The 19,925-nt window shown below is 43.1% G+C and overlaps 1 protein-coding gene across 1 annotated transcript in view; it reads left to right on the plus strand.

The window, feature by feature from the left end:
- Window positions 1–19,925, plus strand: part of LOC307091399 (inactive dipeptidyl peptidase 10-like) — a gene marked incomplete at both ends in the record, with an annotated part of 93,587 nt that overhangs the window by 15,175 nt on the left and 58,487 nt on the right. The gene's annotated exons all lie outside the window — the stretch shown is intronic.

A 19,925-nucleotide genomic window follows, 5' to 3' on the forward strand; every position in this document is an offset into this window, starting at 1 on the left:
CATCATTTTCTGCTAGGTGTATTCTCTCTCTCTCTCTCTCTCTCTCCTTTGATGTCCTTCTACTGACTTGCATATGAGGCTGTATTTAATCTACTGGATCTCCCTCAGGTCACAGACCGTGGGTTTACCTTGGCCTGCCCCCCCCCCCCCCCCCCCCCCCCCCCCCCCATCCAATCAACCAGAGGGTTAGCAAGGCTCAGGCAGATATCTCTTGATCTAGCAGGACTATGTCTCATATCTATGGGAATAATGCAGGTCATAATAACGTGGGTCTTCAGCAGTGGCCCTGCTTTATGTTTCAGGGGGGACAGGGTTGACATGCATGTGGCAGACTGATTTGATCTGAGAGGACTCTCCTTCCCAATGAAGAGAGATTACATCAGAAATCCCATTGGCTCTTTGTCATCAGAGGAAATGGTGGGCTGCAACCAGAGTGAGGAGAATACGTCCAGTCTGGTGTCATTGTGCTACTACTACTACTACAGCCAGGTCAAAACATTTCAACTGCAGTATTATTTTATCCCTACATGAATATAGGCCGACACAATAATGGGATATAAAAAAATACTGTGAGTGTGTGTGGATGATGTCTGGTTGAAGCAGCCTCACCTGTTTGATTGGACTCTGGGGCTGGGGGAGACTGCACACCTGTTGCAAGTTGAGTAATCAGTGTGCACCGGTTAAACCAGCCATCTCAACACACACTCAGAGAGAAATCACCTACATGGAAGTGGATCACCTTGGCCATGTTCCTTACCTGAGAAACTTAACTAAAGAATAAAGTGGCTTTGACATCGCCACTCTGCATCCTTTTTGTTTGTCTGAATGGTTTTAAACACTGTGTCAACGTCCACACATTTCTTGGAGCAGGAATGACCACAGTTAGTTTAGCAGCATGGATCAACATAGGGTTCAATAGAAAATAATTATTTATGATTATGTATTTAGCTTTTGTAGTGGTTTTTGTTGGTGGATTTTAATGGTGTTTTCTTTGGTTAGTTAATTGCCATATTACACATCACAACAAAACACAGAGAAAAACATTCTCAATGCTTAATCTAGTAAGTAAATGAAGGGGTTGAATCCAACCAGCAAGATGCACTGAGCTATCGGAGATCGACCCTCACTATGTATAGAGGGGAGATAAGTGCTGATATCCATACTAAAGATAGTATAGTAGTATAATAGCAATATAAGTTCCATGTTGGATTTGGCATCCATGATGGCTCCATCTACCATGTTGGATTCATCTGTCACTCATGGCTCATTATTAAATAGAGGAGGAACGTTGCTGCCCGTGCCATTAGAGACCATTAACATTCAAGGCTCTCGCACAGACAGAGTTCATGTCATTAGAGTCTTACTATTCTGGCTTACCTGCGTTCCATAATGAGCTGTCAATCATATTCCCAGTGCCTTCATATTACAGAAATATATTTAACACTACGATTACTGTCTGTCTGCCTGCCTGCCTGTCTGTCTGTTCACATGTTTTTACATGTATCTAGCCTGTATGTCTGTCTGTCTCTCCGTCCACCCCCATTGCATACTGTCTGAGTAGCAGATGGCTCCAGTAGACCAGATGCTGAGTTGTTGTGTCTGCTCGGACGACTGACGGTGTTAGGACTGAAACTTCCTTCCATAATGATACCTGAGCTGCTCTGCCTCCCCATACGTGCCGGAAGAGAATCTTGCTGTATCAAAATTCCACTGAAACATATTTCCTCCTTCCCTGAGACAGGTGAATGCTTTTCAGCTCCTTGATAAAGGAACTAGCTAGAACTGGGCCCCGTTTCCCGAAAGCATCGTTAGCCTAAGTGGATCGTGAAGTGCGTCGTACGAGCATCGTACAGTTTTTACACCGTTTCCCGAAAGCATCGTTGGTAACGAACATTGTGAAAACGCTCGTAGCTAACAAGGACTCCAAGGACTCGTAGGATGCTAAGAGCAACGTTAGCCTACTATAGCCTCAGTGGCATCACCAGCGGACATTCCGTGTATTGGATGTGATTTATTAAAACACATCCAATACCACGGAATGCCCAGCTGGCGCAATTTCACAACCAAAAACAGTGGTTACCGCCGATATATTACTCATAGACTACTGTTAGATTTAAACAGCAAAGATAGAGACATGTTTGAAGTCAACAACAACATAATTTATTGCAGCAATTTAAAATTCCAAAAATACATGCGCAGCCGAAATGAACCGATCAAACGCCACGTCACAAGGCATATAATAAAATCAAATGATTCCATTGCTCTTGTGTGGAAGGTCGCTTTTGAGCTGCACTTGCTGTCTCTCTCTGATTTTAATTCAACCATCGTGCTTAAAATGTCCTCATATTGATCAATGACAGAAGACATAGGCTACTGTAGACATGAATCATGCTGAGACCAGCGGTTTTCGGATAATTTCTGCAGGCGTTTTTTGTTGCGATTGTTTGCATTAAGCACTGTAGGCGCTTCGGTGAGGTTGTGATGAAGTTCACTATTTATTGGACCCTGTCTAGACAGTAACGAACATCCCTGACCATAGTTAATCGCGTTTGTGGTCTACACTCAGACGTGAGCTCATTATTGCATGCGGGTGTCTTCATTCATAAAAAAATTAAAACATTCGGGAGTGCAATGCCTAGCCTCTGCGTTTGGATGATAATGAATGAATGGAACATTGCATTTTTAATGTCTACAAATATTCTCGACTAAATATGCACGCCAAACAATTGTTACACTTGTTCTTTGGCTCTCAGACCGTAGTCGGGGAGCACAGGGGAGACGTTCCCTCCAGGGCCGATGTCCTTTCGAGGGTAATATCCTTCACTATGACCGGCAGTGGGTCTGTTCATAGGTCGGAAGACACGGGCACTGATTCTTGGCGGCTTGGTACTTTATTCATCAACAGTACACGTCTGCTCCAAAACATAACCGGACTCGTTTTGTTCCTCCCTAGACTGAAACTCGCTCACTCGCTCGTTCACTCATTCGTTGACTCATCCACTAACGTCACTCTCTCACACACCCACACACACACACAGACATTGGGCCTGGGGGCTGACTCCGCCAATGTCGACTTATACCCAAGTACCCAGGCTTCCTGGCCCTCCACGGATTCCTTGCAGGGGCTTACTCCGGAACGTTTGGGAAAGCACGTCAGCCTCACCAGGCCCCAGTCCCTCGACGGGGCCTGGTGCTATGGAGCTCTCCACCTGACCCAGCCAGCCGCGGCTCTACTGCCTCCTGGCTACACGTCAAGCGGACTGCGAGGAAGGTCTGGAAGGAGCGGAGGAGGGTTACCAGGCCTGCTCTGGACCCACGGGCTGCTGCTGCCATCGGTGCAGTGACCCTGGCCCACCCGCCCTGGACCTGCTCTGCTTGAGCCCTACAGCGGAGTGCATCAAGTCACCAGTCCACCGTCTCCCTGCTGCATCCTGGTGTCCTCTCGGGGGCATGGACGATTACGATAAGAAAGAGTCACTTGTAATTCAAACAAGAAGAAAATAAAGGAGAAAATGGAAAACAAATTGGAGTGGAATTTATACATGAGTATATATGTATGTATATCTTTGTATTTATGTGTATATATAGGTGCATTTATGTAAATGTATGTATGTATGTTTGTATGTGGATGTGCATATCAGTCAACAGAACAATGTAGTGATGGAGAAATACCTGCTGACTAAAGTGCTTCAACATTCGAAACCACCGAAGCGCAGGCTTCATAGTCTTTTACATAATGTCTCTTCATTTAATCTGGAGTAACCCCTGAAAGCTTTCATCCCCAAAGAAGAAATCAACACGCTTGCTTTTATCTAATTTTACTGACAGAAGACAGAGAAAAGACAGACTCGTGTGGCAGGCGACGCCTCTTGGCTCTGCAGTAATCAGCGGATCTATTACAACAAAGGATTGGTTTAGGATTAGGAAACCAGCACAGGCATCTGGGTCTTCTCCAGCACGGCTGTTATCCTGGAAGAGAGCTTTCACATGTCAAATGTTGAGCAGAGAATGTTATTCACATGTTAAACCCATGGAAAAGCCTCTCCTGTAATGAGGAAGATCTTTATATAACTAAATGTTGTGATCCATGTAAAAGCAATCAGCCCTTATGAGTAGGAATGTTGTTTTGGAAATGTTGGAGAGGGATCATACAACACATTTTCCTACACAAAACACTGAAATAGAATTTTATTATTCCTTTTCAACATTGTTGTGTACCTGCAACACTGCAATAACGATTTAAGTTTATCTTCCTAAGGTAGCACTGTAAAAACAGCTAGCAGTATATGATCTAAAAAATCCTTTAATTCCACTCTTTCCATGAGTTGAGACTAATTGAAAACACAGAATTTTTTTAGCTATTCTCCAATGGCTCATTTCGAAGACATGAAGGCTGCGCTTTTCACTAATTCAGTAGAAACAGAGCAGTTGAAAGCATTAGGAGTATCAAAGCCATTTATTCTGTGGGGTAATAAACCACGTGATCACAGAGCTAGCGGGCTACACAGAGCGCTCCTCCATAAGGACATGAGTATAGCATTAGCTCTGCACCAGTGTTAACACCTACTCACACTATTGTGCAGTGCAGAGTTTAAAGTTGGAAAAACAACATAAGATGAAAATTGCTTTTTTTCCTCCACACCGTTAGCTTATTTATGCTCTTTACCTCTTTTGAGAAAGTATGTCAACATTATTCTACACGTTCTGTAAGTTTTTGCTATGTGACACATACATCTGCAAGCTGCTCACACACACCTAACCGGAAGCACTACATCGCTTACACCATCCAACCAAATGTTCTAGTATCAAAAAACATCCCTGCAACGTTTTGTGTCCAAGGCTAACATCATGTTTTACATCAAAATATTTTAGAAGTAATAAACACAAAATGAATGTATTCTGCACCGTCTCTTGGAGGTCCCTGCTGTTTGACCATACCCTGGAAGGATTCTTTAAGCTTCAATTGTTTTGTTTCCAATCAATACAGGCAGTACAGGTATGAAGACAGAATGAAAAGCAAACAACCAAAGGAACCCATGAAGGGGGTTTTGTTCAAAAGGTCGGCTACAGCACGCAAAGCCCCGTCTTCCTCTCAGTGTTTACCAGACTGCCAACAGCCTCTACATGCCTATGACCTCCCATCGACGTAGATTAAGATATACTAACATAATATAGACACACAAAGCGCTCTCTTGCATCACCTGAGGGCTGCCGGACCACTGTTTACACAAAGGCCTGTGTAGCAGGTTGATATGGTTCCATTTGCTACGCTTTCTTTTTTTTCTTTGTGGCCCTACACACATTTGGAATAAACCGCCTTCCAATCATTGTTCTTCGATTGGGTTTCCGTCCCAAATGGGCTACTTTTGATCACGGTAGGCTGGAAATATAAGCATTGGGCGGGTACATACAATTCTGGCTGGTTTTGATTATTTATTTATTTTTTACAATCATCAATCAATACCAATAGATGTGAGGTTGACATTTCGATTTGACCCAATAATGTTAGTAGCCTATTGAGGGGTGGGAGATGGGCACATGTCCGATAGTAATCAGGGGCGAGGGAGGGCCATTAGACCTGTCACTCAAACATCTGCGCCAGTTATAAGGAGATTTGGTTCCTCAGTGTATTATGTACATAGTTTTCCTGTGTGTGTGTGTGTGTGTGTGTGTGTGTGTGTGTGTGTGTGTGTGATTTAGAAAGAGAGAGAGCGAAGTTCCTTGTTCCTTATGTTAATTAGGGCCCATACTTTCTTATGCAAGTACATGCATGTGTACACACAAGATGCATGCATACATACATACATAAATACATGCATGCATGTATGCATGCATACATACATACATAAATACATGCATGCATGTATGCATGCATACATACATGCATACAGGCATGCAAACAGACACACACAGATTCATACATCAAAAGACAGACAATATAATTTGACATGTGAAATGCAACACTAACAGTTTTGGAATCCGTGACTGCACATCCTAATAAGGCCAGCAAACGAGTGTGCAACTGTGAACTGTGTAAACTAATTGTCTGTCTCACAAGGTCTCTCCTCTTTACGGGCCAATCTCACCGCTGAGGTTTACAGGGCGGCGCTGCGCCTCACGGCGGTACGATATCACCTGTGCGCTTGATTGCGTTTGGTCAGCGGTGACACAGGAGGCCGGTCGCTAGATTGCGTTCAGACGGCGGCGGCGGAAAAAGCAATCAGAGACACAGATTAACAAACAAGAGTTGGCAAACAAATGACGCAGGCGCCAGACCCTGCCGGAGTCACCTGGTGCGTTGAGGGGTGGGGGGCGGGTCGAAGAGGTGAGTGACAGTAGTTTAATGGAGAAGTCAATCACCCCTTCTCCCTCTTCTTTCTTTTCCCCAATTGATAATTAGGTCGCAGGAAGCTACTGGATTCAGACCCAACCGGTGAATGACATGTAACATAAACATATCCATATTTGTTTGTTTGATAAAACACTATGATGTCTAGTTTGAAACGTAGGTGGCGTAAAGGTACAGCCAAATTGCCGTGCATAATACGCCCAAGCTTTGGAGGTGGTTTGTGACGCTGCCCAAAATAGCAGAGGATTCATGTAGGTAAAGATCAGGATTTGATCCATTTCCACATCCCATATGCTCGGATGACCCTTTTCATCATACTCTCAGAGAGAGAGAGAGAGAGCTCTCATAAATATTAATCCTCTGAACCAGAATCCAGACAGCTGCTGACGTGGCAAATGCCCAGGTGGATTGTGGACGTTAACGAGATAGTGGAGCCCATCTGGTGGTGCAGATCTGCGAGGCATTAGCCTGATGGGCCGGTGCATCAGGTGTGTCTCTGGCCACTGTGGAAACCATTTAAGGCTAGCTAGGGTAAGACAGGCCGAGAATAGGCCTGTGAAGTATATGTGAAGAAGAAGAATAGTAGAGAGAATTCGGTGTGGGCGGAATTTAGTTTTAAGTTTAAGAGGAAGTGCTTGTCAGAAAGATCAGAGGGGGATATGGGTCAACTGGTGGGTACAAAATGAGGTAAGTAGGTAGACAGGATAGTGTAGCGGTGTTCCAAGCCAAGCTGAGAGGTCCTGGGTTCAATCTCCAATGTCCACAACCTACCTGTAGGCATCCTTGAGCAAGATGTTTCACCCTTTAGCTGCTCATTGATGACATGGATCTGAGTTCAGAGGTAGTTTGTTGGAAAGGGTTGACTAAGGCCCCTTTTACACGAGGACGCTTGTGGGTAAAAAACAACAAAATATTTTATCGGAAGTGCCTTTCGTTTAGACGGTGACAGCGTTTTTGGGGCTTAAAAACACAAAAATCTGAAATCACTGCCAAGACGCTGCCAAGACGCAAAACTCTGCTGAGATCTGCTCACGTCGCCTACGCATTTACGTCACATACAGCGCCAGCACAGGGAAATAAACAAACATGTTGGATTATTTCCATGCGTCGGACCGTCAAGCTGCTCTGGCAGCTCTAATAAACTTACAGGAGTCTTTCCACAAAGTGTACAGGATATGTACAGATATTATTAATGAACAGAGAAGGATCTGTAATTATGTTTTGGTTTTTGCAGCGCAGATAAGAGAAGAAGGAAGATTCTACGCATGCGCTCAGACATGGCGGTGTTGTGTGATAGTGTATCACAGCACCACCTAGCCGCCTGACATGCATACCCAATCGAATTCCACACACTTATGCGTCACCGTATGCACGCAGATTTCCTCCCGAAAACGCTTGTCTAAACGCGGAATAAAAAGTGAAGACGCGACGCCACTTTTGCGTCTTCTGTTCAGACGTCATCATGTAAACGTAGCCTAAATTACTAAAAAATATAGTACATGTGAAATCGAGTCTGGGCCCTTTATGTTAAACATAGACTCTGATTGTGGTTGTGGAGGGATTTGAAATCTAGGCCCCCAGAGTGACATTCAACAGATATTGGATATTGGCACTGGTGGTATTAAAAGGTTTTGTGAATGAGAAAGACAGTCTACTAGGTCCAACATTGTCTGCTGCACATCCGACACTGCTCCTCAGAAGGGAACCAATAAGATTTGTCTGGCTACCACAGCCTTTAGTTCACAGAGGTTTTATTTCCCGAAGGCAAAGAGTAAATATGCTGATTTCTATTCCATATGAAAAGATATTTAGCCCTTTTTCAATTTTTTGCTGTAGGTGTAGATAGAACCGTACAGACTCGTTTCAACGGAACACATTCACTCCCCATTCACAATAAGCTGTATAGTATTAGTCACACAATCACATCTAGAACAAACCCTAACCCTAACTACATCATCGTCATTGATGTAGAACTACATGAATTTCTAAATGGTTTTACTTCAACTTTGACATTAACTTCTACATTGATTTCTACATCAAGCTCCACATCAACTTCTTCATCAACTTCTACTTTCATTTCTAAATTGTCTTCTTCCTCAACTTCTACGTTCATTTCTAAATCAAATTCCACATCAAATTCTACATTAATTTATGCATCAATTTATACATCAATCTCTGCATCCAATTCCACATCAAGTTCTACATCCTGTTCTACATCTAGTTATACAAACATTTCTTCATCAACTTCGACAGACTTCTACATCAATCTCTCCATCAAGTTCAGCATCAAGTTTGAGGGATTCTTGACTCTAGTAGTAGTAGTAGTAGTAGAAATAAGAAAATATGCAAGTGGAGTAGCAATAGCAATCACAAAGACAAGGTTAGTAGAAGTTATATTAAAAGATGTAGAGTGCTTCATAGTGATGTCCCAGGAAACAAAGTGCAGCCTAAATTCTACATAAGTGCTAAGAATCAACACCATCACTGCCTGTCTCACGTCGTGTGACCTTCAGTGAGGACCGCTATGAGTGGCAAAAACCAGAGCGTAGATCAGGACTGAGAGCCTGAACAGCAGACAGGCAGAGCGGAGAGGTGGTGTAAATTGAAGTGGGGATAAAGACCATCTTTCCTATTGACCACAAAAATACTATCAATGAAAAGGCTAAATAAGAAATGATGAACTGGTGGAGGCACATGAAATAGAGGCACATGAAATGCAATGACACAAATAGCACTTCCTGTGACGGCCTAACAATGAAGGTGGTTGGCCCTAAGGGGCTGTGATATAAAGCAGCAATCGTAGTAAAATTGAATCAATGAAAAGTAGAAATGGCAGCCCTTGAAATGCACCTGCTACATCTGCCTCTTTTAAGATCAGCTTAAATATAGTCACTCTCAGTAGAGTTGTACAAGGCTCACCTTGGCAAGACGACTATGTTAAAGGTCCCATGGCATGCTTCTTTATGGATGCTTATATATAGGTGTTAGTGGGCCCTTAATACAGTATGTGAAGACGTTCAAGAATTTCAGCCTTGGTGCAGAAATACAGCCAATATTTTAGAGACAGTTCAAGGTGGAGTCTGAGCTTTCTGCTTGCAGAGCAGGATACCTAGTTCTCGTTTTACACCTAGAGCCGTTTCTAGCTACTGGGGAACCATAGGCAGGATAGGGGAACTCATTTTAATGTTAGAAAACCTCATAAAGTGAAAATTTTCCTTTAATGAATTTGTATATGACTAGAATTTGAAGAAGTGACATAACCAACACTTTTTCTAAATATATATATTATTCATACAGCTAAGTAAATCCTAGTCACAAACATAGGTGCTTCTATACACTGTGTTTTCTGTTAATTGTTTTTACTGCATTATCACTTCCAGTGATACTTCCAGTGATAATCACTTTACAGTCTGGATATACACATTTTTGAGTTTTGTCCGTGCCTTGCTCAGGTCACTGTGCAGTGATTAAGTGGAGAACATAAGCACTGATTATATGGCCATACAGTTGACTATTTCAGAGTAGCAGGCAACATGATTAACTAACTCTCAATTGAAGTAATTTTATAAACAGATCTTTAGCACAAAACATATATTAGATTAGATTCAGATTCAGTGGCAATTTGTTTAGATTTTATGATCCATGCATGGGACTATTTATATTTCCATTTGCAGCGGCCATGGGATTTAATTTATGAAGTAGGCGCTGGATGTTTTAATGGAACTGACTATAAGAACTAGTTGTTGTTGATTGTAACTTCAATGTGACAAGTGGATGTTTAAATGTTATCGGGCAACTCTGATGGTAGCAACAGAGTTGTACCTGCAGTGGTTGTATTGGTAAGTGGTAAACTCTCTCTGGGGGGAGGGCAGAATACACATTATATAGAATTTATATTGTAAGTTATTTTTTGACTATGTCAAACGGTTGGGAGTCCAAACCCCAGTTTCCACAGTCTGCCTCTAAGCATCATCGAGCAAGAAGTGGTAAACATTTGCAAAAATGTTAAATACAAGAGGTATGTTTGAATATTATATGCTCCATTCAAGTCACTTTCTCCCCTGAGTACTTTTTTCATATTTATGGTTATTGTGTTTTAATCACAACCTACTGGCCATAATAGGAGCAGTTGATTGGCTACCGACTGCACACAGAGTTGATGAGGGTTGGTTTTGGCCTCTTTGCCTGTTGACGTGCATGCTACAATTGAGCTACAGTCTGGGGTGTGTGTCCGACAATTTGGGCAGGAACAAACAACATTATTGTCCTACATTAACAAAAACAATTTCCTGTATCCTAAGATTTTCTTTGTGATAAAAATCGACTCACGCGCACACAAACACAAATATATTAGCAAACAATGGAAAAGCAATTGATAATACTTTTTCTGGGTTATTCTCTGTGTTAAGCTGTTGTTTGTACTTGCTTTCTGGTCCTTGACGCCACATATCGCTTTCACATTAGAAGCCTCACTGAGATGTGCTTTTATTTGTTGAGATGAAAACAAGATGTGTCGGGGATGTGTCAGGGCTGTGTGTGCAATACTGTTGCATTTTAGATAGTGGCACCCAAATAGAAATGTTTGACTTCTAATCAAAACAAGGAGCTAGCGGATAAAACGGCAGGGCAAATCTATTGACATTCCCCCAACCTCATCTTGGGTCGCTTTGATAGCTCTGCTGGAAGGCAGCTGCACGTAAATCGTGTTATACACATGCATGAATGCCATTATGCCGTAATAAACAGTTGGGGGTTTTCTTGTCTTCTCTGGGCTGCTTACAAACGCATTAAAACTGATGAGCTTAGTTAGCATCGATTTAGTGGATTGATTGCCCCGGAGCAACTGCCTCTGTGTCAACACATCCTCCTGGTCTGGAATCAGCAGTTACACAGTGTCATGAATCGAGTGGGGGAGTTTCAACTTTTTATAGCCTTTGTAGTTTAGTCATTTGCAGGCCTTCCCTCTGTATTTGTCCTGGTTCAGCCTCGTAGTATATCCCTTGTGTTTCTATTTCAAAGCGGGGGGGGGGGATATGTTTGGTAAATCTTGTAAATCTGAACTGAAGTTGAACCAAACTGGCAAAAAAAACAACACAGTTTGCTTGTTTATCCCTTCTTTTTTAATCAAATCGACTTTGTCCGTGACCTCTTGGCCCCTTTCAGCAGCTGGAACGCCGTGCATGAAGTGTTTTCAGTAAGGCAGCATCTCTGTGTATCTCGTCCTGCTGACCAAGGCTGTGCCCTTTTGCTTACCTTGTGTACATGTCGTAAATGTCACATTTCAAATCTGCACTCCCGTCCTGTGTGCTCATGCAGTCACTGACCTTTATATGTATTTCTCTTTCAACACGACTTCTGAGGATCACGTGAGCCCTCAAGGAAAAACTCAAATATGGCATTAAAGACATCCATGTCGGTCTACTTGGATATGACACACTTAAACCCCAATAGTCAAATCTATGTTCACTAAACACATCCTTTGCTGCTGCGGTATGACGCCCACAGAGAGGCAGTCCCTGTTCTCCCAGGCCTCTCTGTCTGAAGGTATGACAGGGTCTGAGTGTGTGTGTGTGTGTGTGTGTGTGTGTGTGTTTGTCTGCATGGATGTGTGTGTGTGTGCGTGTGTGTGTGCGTCTGTTTGTGTACGCGTTTGTGTTTGAATGTGTGTGTGTGTGTCTGTTTGTGCACGTGTCTGTGTGTGTATGTGCGTGTGTCTGCTTCCTTCTTGTCCTTCATCCAGTGAGGGCGAAGGGTGGCATGCTGAGTTCCCGTGCTGCCTCCATTAGGCTCCATTGAGTTCCAGTTTGACACGTGGAGGATGCCCCCCCCCTCCCTCCCTCCCTCCCCTCCCTGCGCAGTCTCCATCATTTAGCCTGTCAAGCCGACGAGCCTCGCGGCTCAATGAAGATTAATTATGATCCCCATGTCGCCACGGCGACCAGGGGTAATGAGATGAGCTGCATGGCGAGGCGGCACATCGCTTTTCTCTGCTGTCACATTTCCACCGTCAACATCTTCCAGACACTCGCAGGCTCCTGCCCGCCTGCTTCTAGCCTGCCGCCGCGCATGATGACGGCAGATGGTTGGAGAGGAGGGACGGGGGAGGAATGGCGGCAAACACACCGCAGCCGGGGGACAGTCTGGCGACGTTGACCTCGTGGGGACATGTCTTCACGGCCCGGTTTTGATGAAAAGCTAGGGAGATGTTGTGTGTGTGTTACTCACCGGGGTGAGGGATTTATGTTGTTGGATGCTTGTAATTTAGTGTGTGGTATCTTCAACCTTATGGAGGGACAAGCCAAGTCTTGCTTGGTCTGGTCTCCATTAATCTGTGACATAGGAGTCCTGCTATGCTGTCGTAGGACTCCCGGGGAGACGGCCCAGAGCCCAGGCACCAGGCATTGAAAGAGGCAGAGCTAGTCTTTGTATCTATTTGAGGGTATGAGGTTTCAGAAGGGCATTTAAATTAGTCTAATTCTACAGTGTCTACACAGAGTTGATTTGAAACCTTTACAGACATTTTTTATCTACTGCTGGTTGAGTTTGTGTTCACCAGTTTCACGCTTAAAGATCACATTTCGTCTGCCATAAGACTTTAGAAATAACTCTAAAGTCTGATTGTAAAACTAGGGGAGGACAATTGCTCAAGAATGCCTACATGTACACTGTAGAACTTTTTCAAGCCCTAAGAGACATGGGATTTGTTTGCAGACCACTCTGACTGATCACAGCTCAAGGTCAGAACGAAACAGTTGCTCAAATGCTGTCAACTTTGATTCATTATTGGCTGCCCGTGGTGACATTTGGAAATACGAGAGCAGATTGTTTGTTATGCTAATGAGTGGAATGTTGCGTTGCTCAAGAACATCTGCCACAGCGGCATCGAGACCACTGCCATTAGCTCTCCAAGGCATGGGGACATAAGTGGATAACTCTACAGTACTGCAGGACATACAATTAAAGGCTCTTGGCAGGCAAATAGCTGTGTAACCATTAAGATAAGATGACCGTAGAGTAGATTTGAAGTCCTTGAAGTTTAACCATTTGTTTCTAATCATGACCAAAGAAGCTTTGGAATGATTTGTTTGCAGCAGACATCTTTATTTATTAGTATTCATATATATATATATATATATATATATATATATATATATATATATATCCTATTTTATATGGAATACCTTTTTACCTGAAATAGATTACAGTGATTTCTGTGGATAACTATTTCCACTCAGCTGTAAAGAAATTCCTTTTTAAAACCTCCACATACATATTGACAGATTATCCATAATATATTTTCAATATTGCCATTTGGGTTTCTTGCATAAACCGTTAATTCAAATGGTGGTATGTTTTAATAAGCGGCCATGGCTGGATGCGTCCCTCAAACCGGCTTTTCTTCCCTCCCTTAATTACAATGGCCGTTGAAAGCAGAAGAATTGGCTGATATCTGTATCACTTTGCTTTTTTTCTACCTGACCTCAATTTTGCCGTGCTCACCTTCGCAGATGAGGCTGGAACTTTCCTTTGCTGGAAAACGGTTCTCTGCTGTAGCTGGACTGTTTCATCACTGGAGACTTTCTTTGCTAAATGTTTGAATGAGGATGTGATTAAGGATAATATGAATCTGGCAGCATTCTGTGAGTCTCGTCCCAATGTAAAGTTTTAATTGGTGAAAGAGGAAGTTCCATTTATGTTATTGGAAGGAAGGTGTGTGTATACAAATAAACAATATAAATAAACCAATAAACCTTATTTAGACATTGGTTTGAGTACGTGCTGTTGTTGGCATCAGTACATTTTAGTAATAGCTAAGTAGGCTACTAGTGTTGTTTTTTCTGCATGACACATCCAAACTATTTGAATGATAGTGATTTCTTATGGCGATGATTCTTGCACCATCCTTCCCATATAAAAACACACACACACACACAGTCACCTAAAGGCACACACACAGTCCCATGCACACACACACACACACACACACACACACACACACACACACACACACACACACACACACACACACACACACAGATTCACATTCACCCACACACACCCCAATACAGTTCACTAGACTCACTGAGGAATAGCCTATGTGGTTCTACTGCCCCCCATATTCAAAAGATCCCTTTGTCCTCTAGAATAATTGCCCTGAACCCCGTCAGAACCTGCAGGACCCAGGCAGAATCAACGGCCTATGCAGAGCCACCTCCCAGCAACCCTGTCCAGCCCCCCACCTCCCTCTTTTATCTCGGTGGGTCCCATGGCCTGCCTCCCCCTCACTGCCCGCCTCCTCCACGCCTCATTACCAGAGACCCGCTGCCTTTGAACAGTGAGGCTTGTGCAAAGGGTCCCTTGCTGGAAAATTTAGTTCCTCCACAAGTTAAAAGGATGGAGGCTGGGTCATTGCTCTGATCATTGCTGTAACAAGCTGGCCGACTATGAAAGACAATGTTGATGTCTGAGAGAGACAGGGGAGTCTGTTTGCATGTTTCTCTGGTAAATGTTTTTTAGAACAGGCTATAATTACGGGAAGGTTATTCCACCGTGACTCTTCATTGAGGGAGTTGTTTATATCCAGGTACATTTAACCTTTGCCATAGCGCCGTCAATAGGGTTCCTAAATGACTGCCTTTTACCACAGATTGCATTATAGTGAGAATAAAAATATTTCAGATTGTTTTGCCTGAATGACAACAATGTGCATATTTATTTTGTCTATGCAGGAACAACAACATTCACACAGAGCAATGTTATTCATGGGAGTACGACACAACTTAAAGTGCGAAATAAGTGTGGATCATCATAATCTTACTCAGACTTGCGTCCTCGAATCTTAAATCTCAAAAAATGCATTATGCTCTGCTGTTTTATACTGCTATTTCTGTTTACTTCTTTCAAAATCCACAAAACTTTAGAGATTAAAACTTTAAACTATCTTTCATAACATTGTACTTCATGAATGTTGTACTTTGCTCAAGGGAAATGTTTCAAATGATGAATTGGGGTCAAAGCAAGCACCATGTTATATAGGATGTTGTGTAAAATCGGTGTGCGTTATGGCAAAGGTAAAGTGTTTAGAGCACTGCTTACCGTCTTCTACTAGCAAATTTTCGCTCTTGCCTCGTTTTATATTTTCCTTCCTGTGATTATTTCTGAAAAGCCTGCAGCAAAGTGAACTTGTTTCCCTCACACCTTGAATCTCACTCCTCAATGTTTGAAAAGTGGGGAATGGAACCCTTACAAATGAAGCTGGATATTCTCATGGAAACACCTCACCGAACCCAAATCCTCCCTTTGAACATAGTATGCACTTTAGAGCGCAGAATGCAACAAACGGCCTAACATTCTCAAGGTTCACCAACTCTGTTACTCTATCCAAACGAGCGTGCCTCTGCGTGCGTTGTCTAATATGAATAACAGTGCTAGTCTGTGGCGTAGCCTCCTCCAGATACCGTACTACTGTACGGTATCTGCCCATGTCCCCAGACAGACCTTGGATGGCTCTTTATCCACCCAAAGGACATCTTCCACTTCGCTCTCTTCTTAATAATCAGTGCCCTGAATAGTCAGTGGACCAACACCATCCCCCTCCTTCTCCTCCTCTGCCCTCGCGCGCCCCTGGACTTCCTCCACATTGAAATGTCAAGTGCAGGTTACCTCTCGGAGCTGCCTGAGACATCATCCTCAAGCCCAAGGAATATGCGTGATACAATATCACCTTGTGCCAAATCAAAATTTAAATCGCCTTCCATGATACACCGGGCCCTCATACGATTACAAAAACCAGGACCTAAAGGGGAAAAAACATGGGAGCTTGTATATTAACACAGGAAACTGAACTGTGCTGAATAGGAATGTACGCGTTGTCATTGCCACCATTGGGCAGATTAGTGTGGTTTAATATCAGTGGGGGGACTAGGTAACACTCGCCATATCCAAGACTCCGGGAGATTACGTCGGGAGGAACGTGTTAAGCTTACATCAATACACATATCCCTCAAGCCAGTGAAGACTGCTGCAATAAATCACAGGCCAGCACCACACTAATGCGACGGCGGCTTTCAGCCTCGGAATGATCCAAAACCAAACCAAGAAGGAGTTTTTGAGTCACAGAACCAGATTGAAACACAAGGCCGGAGGCATACAGGCGGTTGACTATTTCTTATATATCTAACAACATTTATCTACAGCCCTCCCAGTGATCTGATTGGCTAGCCTTACCCCAAGGCCGTGGACAGTGGTAGGGCATAACTGTGTTTCTAAGAATGTTGTGTAAACACATTACGCTGCTAGAAACTTTGTTGTTTTATTCATATTACATTTCAGTTATGTTTTATTTGAGATTTTAAGAGAGAAGCCCTGCTCAGTTGTAAAGCAAAAACTATAAAAAATAGTGAAAACAGGCACATATAGAACAAAGCAATGTGCAATAACGCACTAAAGCCTACACTATAATAATATGAAATACAACTAAGAACAGTAGCTGTCTAACAAGAACACGCCTCAGCCTAATTTCTGTACACATATGATAACCACAGGGTCATACGCATCTCCCCTTCTCATCCTGAAAACCCACAGAAAATAAATCTAGTAACCGTCTTACATTGGTATTCAAATAAACCCTCTTCTCTGGTGTGTGTGTGAAGGAGGGGGTGGGGGAAGGGTTCTTAGGCGATGCCTGGTGACATTTATTAATGTGGTTCGGGGCGTACGGCCGCGAGCTGAGTCAAAAGATAAGATACAGCACAGCGTGGTATTATCATGTGTGGAGAAACAGTGCGGACATGGCTAATCAGATCAGAATACAGCTGCACTGCTGTTGCTGATGTATTGGAACACGTTCCAAAGATTTCTCCTATGCACCTCCTTCCTATTGCTCCTCCACTATACCCTCGAGGAGACGCGTGGTATTGATGTGAGTGGCCGGGAAGGAGGAGAGGTATCCCTGTGAGACCGTCCGGATATCAAGTTCCTGTTTCGCGATGGCCGGGCTGGCCAGCGTTTGATTCCCAAATATGAGCACAGCCCTTATGTTTTACAAACAACTCCAGCCAATCGGATAAAAGGACTACGAGACACTCTTGCTCTCTTTGCTCTTACCAAAGCCAGTTGGAAGTAAAGCCAAAACATATCTTTACATTCAGTCATTCAGTCTACTTTGTATGAAGCTGTTTTGATTGCTCTGTAGATTGCTACCAAGTTCTTGGGCGCCGGCGTTCTATTTTCTATTTTCTTTTCGTCCTTAACAAAGAGTTTCAGAGAGCCAGCGAGTTGCACCACAACAGAACTGCTGTAAAGTGTCCGGTCACTACTTTATATTGGTTTCATTCATTGTTTGTTCACGGGGAAATGTAGACAGTGTACCATATTTGGTATGTCAACATTCATCCACATAGAATCACCCACGCCATATATTTCAACATTAAATTCACCTATTCAAGTCATTAAAATAGCACCTGGAAATCCTGACCCATCTGAAATTCATTCCATCCTGCCTTTCATTTTCGGGCTGATACAATGTCAATTATATAAACCACCGCAAATTGAATAGTATGACCTATTTTCTTCTGCAATTATAGTATGTGGTCACTAAGTATGACATTTTATTCTTAATTAAATAGATGAAATAGTTTATATGTAAACAGTGAAACTGCAACATATCCCCGCCTTGATAGTTCTGTGTTGTTTACTGTGTTTTAAAGTGCCTTTACAAGTTTGTGCATTAATTGATGTGCATAGTTTGTTTAGACTGAACAAGGGATTTTTCTCCAAGATGTTCTTTATAAATAAATATTCACTTGAATAAACTTACTAGAATAAAGGACGGAATGTTGTTTTCGCTTTGGTTCTGAATCCTCTCTTAACCTGTTAAAAAAAAATATATATATATATAATAATCAATAGGCATTTGCCAAACATGCAAAAAGCGGTCGATGAATACATGCCTTTCCAAATATCAAACCGAGAACCAAGCAGACAACCTGGAGGAGTGCTGGGGTGGGTGTTGGACGAAGAGCGGTCCGTGGGGGAGTTCCAAAATGGCGGATGGACGTGTGGCGTTATAGGGCGGCTGCTCTGGTTAATGAGGCTGTAGGGAACAACAGAGAGGCAACAACAAACAACACTGATGAAATGATGTGGATTTTACACTGGAGGAGCCCATTTCTCTGCTGAATCACTTCTCTCTCTGTCGCTCAGTCATTTTAGTCACTCCCTCTTTCTCCATTTCTCTCTCGGCCCCTCTCTCTCTCTCTTATGACAGTTCAGAAATTGCAATAACTAGGTGCCAGAGGGACAAGCGGATGAGAGACAAGTGTTTGGGAACCAAGGGTGGGGGGTGGGGAGCAGAGGAGGCTTGCGGCCCCCCAAGGATGTTTGTCTTTATGTCTCAGTTCCATTTAAAAAGGCTTGGAAAGCAAAACGCTCCCCACATAACATTGTGAATTAAAACCGATGAATTGTTAAACGTTCCTTTGTCTCTATGGGGGGCCGCCTTCCATTCTGACATGCCCCCACCCCGGGATCTAATTATCGGAGTGGCGGCACATTATTTGTGGCACACATACATTGTTTTCAAACGTCCCACCACTCCGACAATTTCTGTTTCCATTGTCGGAGTGGCGGTACTCTACTTTTTTCAAATGTCCTGCCGTTCCGACATGAGATCATTAATATCAATTTCATTACTATTATCATTGTACTTCAATTAATTTATGTGATTACTATCACCAATGACACTCTTCATTGGTGATAGTCGTCGACTCTCATTCGCTGTGGATCTTTGGCCCAAAACATAAGGCCCTTCTCCAGTCTCATTAAAGTTAAATAAGTGCATGCCCCGCCGTTCGTAACACACTTGCAAAATGCAGTCGTCAATTGATGGAATGGGTTATTTCCTACATCATCAAAACCAAAATTTGAAATTCATCAAATAAATTGCACATAAATAATAATGAAATAATTCATTATTATTGAAGTTGGCGCCACTGGCGGTACTAAAAGGTGTCTGCGTGGGGGCATGTCGGAATGGGGGCATGTAACAGTCTCTATGTATGAAAGGAACCACATATCGGGGGAGGGTTTGGAGTCTGTGGTTCTTCTTTTACAGAGTATCAAGTGGATAAGACGAACAGCAGCCTTAACTGGATGATTTGCTTTTGTGTGGGTTCTGTCGGTTCCATCAGGTGGAGCTTGTCTTGTCAAGTTGTGTAAAAAATACATGTAGGCGCCCACTTCATCAGCCCTCCTGCCAACATTCACGGCTCGGTTCAGAGCCGCCATCCACGAGGCAAACACCTTTAGCCATGGTACATTAAAGCCCTCGGACCTCCCGAGCATCACAGCCACACAATACCGTCCACCTCACTGTTCAGCAAAGAGCTCTCATTCAGTGCTGGAGTCATCGCAATCTTTACAAATAGAAATGTTCCCCAATGCCTTTGAACCACCCACCAGGTCGGTAGAATCTTTTACCCTGCAAACACTTCAAAAACACAACTCAAAATAGGGTCTTTTGAGGAGTGAAAGCCCTTGTGAGTTTGTCTGGGAGACATGGTTACGAAGGTCAGAG

Source organism: Pollachius pollachius (assembly GCF_949987615.1).
Source record: "Pollachius pollachius genome assembly, chromosome: 20".
In the NCBI taxonomy this organism is placed as follows: Eukaryota; Metazoa; Chordata; class Actinopteri; order Gadiformes; family Gadidae; genus Pollachius; species Pollachius pollachius.